The 5,052-nt window shown below is 35.0% G+C and overlaps 1 pseudogene; it reads right to left on the bottom strand.

The window, feature by feature from the left end:
* Window positions 1–1,490: 1,490 nt before the first annotated feature.
* On the bottom strand, window positions 1,491–3,596 carry LOC110722890 (annotated as a pseudogene).
* Between the last annotated feature and the right edge of the window lie 1,456 nt (window positions 3,597–5,052).

The following is a 5,052-nucleotide window of genomic DNA, read 5'->3' as shown; positions in this document are numbered from 1 at the left end:
TGGACCTAGATTTTAGAAAAAGTTTCAAATGACAAAATAATTAATGATGATTCAAATTACGATCATCAGTGATACCAGATGAACAATTGGCTTCCCTGCAGCCTGCTTATGATGTCAGGTGACAACTTAGTAAGTGCCCCCTTACACGGGCCTAATCTTCAGTACTGCCCCTACCCAACAGCTTTCTATTCAAGGGAAGTGGATGAATGGGATATTTTTCTCAATCTCACATTTGAAATCAAAATCTTAGGCATATTTACATAAAATTTTCAGAAAACACTTTCAACCATACTATTCATCATAGACGGTATCTCCCCATGGCCTTTCGCCTCTGAAAGCGTCCTTCCTTCTCAATGCCCGGGCATCCGGCGGGCAGGGCTTCCGCAAGGGCCCCCTAGAACTTTGTCTCGTAAACACAAAAGTACTGTACGTGCTTTTTTGAAAAGATAGGCTCTGCTGCTAACCTTAATTTGATATTTAGTTTTGTTCATTCTTGAAATAAATCACATCAATTCAATAACTCAAACAAATAGTTCCACACAATAGGATACACTTACATCATTTCAATAACCTAAACTAATTGTTCCACACAATAGCATAAGATCACATCAATTCAAGAACTCAAACTAATAGTTCTAGGCAATAGCAAAGTACATATCGCTCTCAACATAATGAATGGTTCAGCAATTTAATCACTCTTGACTCCATTGCCATTCTCAGAACCACCAAAACGAAAGACCCAATCTACACCAAGAAAGAAGAAGAAAGAAAATGAGCATCTTGATAAAAAGCTGATTAATTTGGTCAATTTATTAATTAATCAAATGTAGAAATAAAATTCAAAAAAAAAGGGAATAAAATGCTCGAATTAAATTAAACATATATGAGTAAATTTCTTATGGAGTTAAAAATTAATCAAACAAAATCTATTACAAATTTAAAATTTCGAAGTTCATCATCTTTAGTCTCTACATTTCCATTCTCATTCTCATTCTCATTCTCATCCTCTCTCCCTTCTCCATTTTCCGATGCATATGATGGACCGGATTCTGGGACTCCAAACATAGCTTCATCATGAGCATTCTAGATTTTATCCTCACTCTTTGCCTTCAAATTGACAAGAAAGTAACCCCCGTTAGGTAAGCAGCTATACGTCAAAATGCAGGAAAAGTACGCAAATATTTGGGAAAAACGAAGAAAATAAACCAGAATAGAGAGAAGAAGAAACAAGTCGTACACTAAAAATTTTTTAGACATAAGATGTATTAAACATAAACATGATTTATCATAAATTAGATGGTCAAAGTGCGGAAGTATCTCAAAAATAGAAAAGATCTACATGATTTAGGGCACAGCTCAAAATCAGCCATTCCTAAGGCATAGAACCCTCTTCATTGCTCCCCTAAGACATTCCTAAGTAAATAAAAAGAAGAAAATTTCTAACTTTTCTAAACTGCTGATTTATCCCTGAAACTACATGACCAAGATTTTCATACAAAAGACCGGTTGATAAACATAAAGCACATGCAATGTGCATCCTCGGCATCATTGAACACCTTCCAAGCAACTGCTCGTTCATATGAAATCGGTCTTCCCATGCTTGAGATACAGTTACCTCCTTGTAGGCAAATGAAACCCTGAAAATAGCACAGGAAAACAAATGATAAATACATGTTTAAGGATCAAGCTGAAAGTTAACATAAAAGTAGGATTAAGCGAGACAGGGGAGAGGGGGTTAAAATGAGATTAAACAAAGTATTTCTATACACTGACCTGCTGCATTATTTGAGGCAGCTCGGTGAAGAGGGTTTTACGGCCCTGCTCATCGAAAATCTTTTTCCAATGTTATATCTTGCAGTGTAACTAAGGTAGTCTGTAGCATGTCAAGTCCTGCTTGATTTACAAATGTGAAAACTGGTAACGCCTGTGTAAGTTTCAAAGGAGATAACAAGTTAACAAAGGTCGTATATTGTTTGAAGGGCTGATGCCAAAAGTGTTCATAACAGCTCAATGTCACTCAAATTAACAGCAACAGTTGCATCATTTTGATATGTCGAGTATCACTTTGAAAAATGAACGTGAATGTTTGTTTATATGCAATTTAATACCTTCAAAGGGCAGCACAAAATGGCTCCAAAGAGATTTGAGAATGGATTCTCCTCCCTCGTTACCGGGTTTAAGCAACTCAACACCTAGATAGAATTTGTGATGAACTATAATCAGTAACACGTTGAAGATTTGCATATCACAAGCTATGTTACTCAGATTTTGATTGTTTGATGAAAGATGATAAAAACCTGTAGATTTGACAAATCCAACGAGCAAGCGTCTGTGCTTCAGGAGTTCCAGGAGATAAAGGTGAACCATTAAGAGAACCAAAACGTGAAGGGAGAGCGCAGATGCTACCTTCTGAACAGAGGATATTATACTCCAAACATACTGCCGTGCCATAGTAGCAACACTCTCCTGGAGATGAATCTTGAAAGCAAACTGAAAAGCTATAGTCATCACGGATTTCCCACTTCCAGAACCACTGTTATCAGTAAGTGATTTATTTCCAGCTGCGCCAACCTCAAGGGCAGATGTAAGGTCAAGAATGCATTTTGGACTTGAAACATCCTGCCATATCACAACCCATTTTAAGCCAAGGTCTTGAAGGTATAATAAGGTAGCAAAAACAGGACAAAAATCATTGAAAATGAGTAGCTTACGTTCAAGAAAATAATCACCTTGGAAGAGTCATTGGAATGATACGGAAACCAGATGGAAGGAGAGGAGCATCATCAGAGAAAGATGCATCTATTGGAGCGAATACAAGTTCTGCACATGCCCAACAACATTTTCATCTACTCCACTACATAACTGGGAAATCAAACAAATGCAGGGGTTAAGATTGTTCTTAAGCATTATCCATATTCAATGCAACAAAGTACAGAAACAAGAGTATGCTTACTTGCAGCATAAATATGTCTCCTGGCATAAACATGTCTTCACGATAATGACCGAGATTATCAAGCGGAACAACCTCCATGAACTGTTGCAAACAAACAAATTATACTGTTAATATCAGCTGTAAAAAAATAAATTCAATCAAGATTAAAGAAAAATGATAAGAGATTTTTCTTGCCTCTTCATTTTCAATTGTGTGTGCAAGAGGAAGAATGACTTGACCCCCAACACATCTAGTACGAGCAACTGGTATGGTACAAGGAGCAGCTTTGACAACAGCTGCTGCATAAGCATCAATGCCTCTATCAGCCCATTCAGATCGATGTTCTCGCAAGAATCAAAGGAGTGCTGCAGGAGGCACATTCTGCAACATAGTAATGAAGGAGAAGATGAGTTCAAAGTTTACGCCTAAAACAGAACTAAGAAACACAAAAATACAATGCACATATGTAGTACTGAGTAGAAGGCAATTGAGGATAACATTTAAAAGTTAAAATGAACTACAGAGAACTGGTATTATCAATTTCAATCCATGATTCCTTGGTGCCTGCACCCAGATGCAGAGTCATCATCTTTTATGTGCTACACTGTGTCCCTGAAGTCTACCAGACCAAAGAGTATCCACTTACCTTCAATTTCCTCGTCATCTACCGGGGCATCTTAGTTGAACTCATGAGCACGTACCCATCTTAGTATCCTTCTCAGCTGCAAGAAAGAATTGAAACCCAAATCAAATTATAATGATTAAACTTATGAGGAACTGAGAAGCTGATACGATATGAGCAGATAGTTCAGGATCCCACTCTTCTAGAGCTTTAAAAAATACATCTAAATTTTTATAACCATAATAAATTGACCTCATTACAAATAGGATCAAGGACTAAGCTGGTTGGGTCTCCCACTAAAAACTGCAAACCATGCTAGGATCAGGAAAATGAGGCAAGACTTATAGCAGGTTTCATTATTGCAATGCTAATATATCTCTTAGTAATCAAGACTTCATATAACTGTAAGTGGGTGACAGAAAATAAATACTCTGTACAGCCCCATAATGCATGACCTAGTAGCTTCAGGCAAACATCTGCAACTGCGCTTAACTATTATCCTATGTGTCATCACACTAAAACTCTTTGTATGTCTAACATTTGTAATAAATTTTCTTCTAGAATGTAACTTCTAATTAATTGCACATTAAACTACAATTTAATCAGTAAGAAATAATCACATACTAATAGTTGTTGATTCCTTGAATGCTAAATTGCTAATTTCTAGATTCAATACCAGTTAAACAATTTTACAAGTAATATTTACAAGTTTACTACTACATCTCTTTTTCTATTCCCATATATTTTATTTTATTTTTTAAATTTTATTTTAAACTTAAGATAATGTTTTCAAAATATTATTTAAATTTAAGATAATTTTTTTATTTTATATTTAAACAAAATCCGGGGCATCGCCCAAACTACGAACTAGCTCTCTTAATTGATCAAAGATTTGAAACATATTATAATATGACCCAATAAATTTAACATACTGATTGAGTACTTCTGACAGGATTAGTTTTGGATCTCTAACTAACTTTAGAATTTTTATTTGAAACTTATTTAATGGGCCTTTCGGTATATGATTGAATTCTATTAGGTATGCTGGTAATCTATTTTTATGTGTGAAACACATGATCCATGTCACTTACTAAGTTATGATGACACGTAAAGAGATGGCACGTATGTATTGCTTTATTTAATTATATACTTCAATTTGTAGTTCGTATATATAAAATCTATATATATAGATATAGATATGACACGAATATATACTAGAATTTGTGAATTATGATTCCATCCCAAAGTAATTGTATTCTGTTACGTTGAATGACTAATTCAAAGTTAGTTGCTATTATTTAGCTAAGTTTAGTGTTAGCAGTAACTTAGGATGCTATTTTAGTGGTTGTTAGTGGGTTAGTAAGTTTATGAAGTAAAATTAGGAAGTGGGATTATGCTCCCTAATTTTTAGTTTGTTTTTGTTAGTATGCTACACTATTTAAATTGATGTACTGTGATTCTTTTAATTCAAGTTAATCAAATCATCTTTTGCTTTCTA

The sequence above is a fragment of the Chenopodium quinoa genome, unplaced genomic scaffold (genome assembly GCF_001683475.1).
Source record: "Chenopodium quinoa cultivar QQ74 unplaced genomic scaffold, ASM168347v1, whole genome shotgun sequence".
Classification (NCBI taxonomy): Eukaryota; Viridiplantae; Streptophyta; class Magnoliopsida; order Caryophyllales; family Amaranthaceae; genus Chenopodium; species Chenopodium quinoa.
This window is presented reverse-complemented; position numbering and strand designations above follow the sequence as displayed.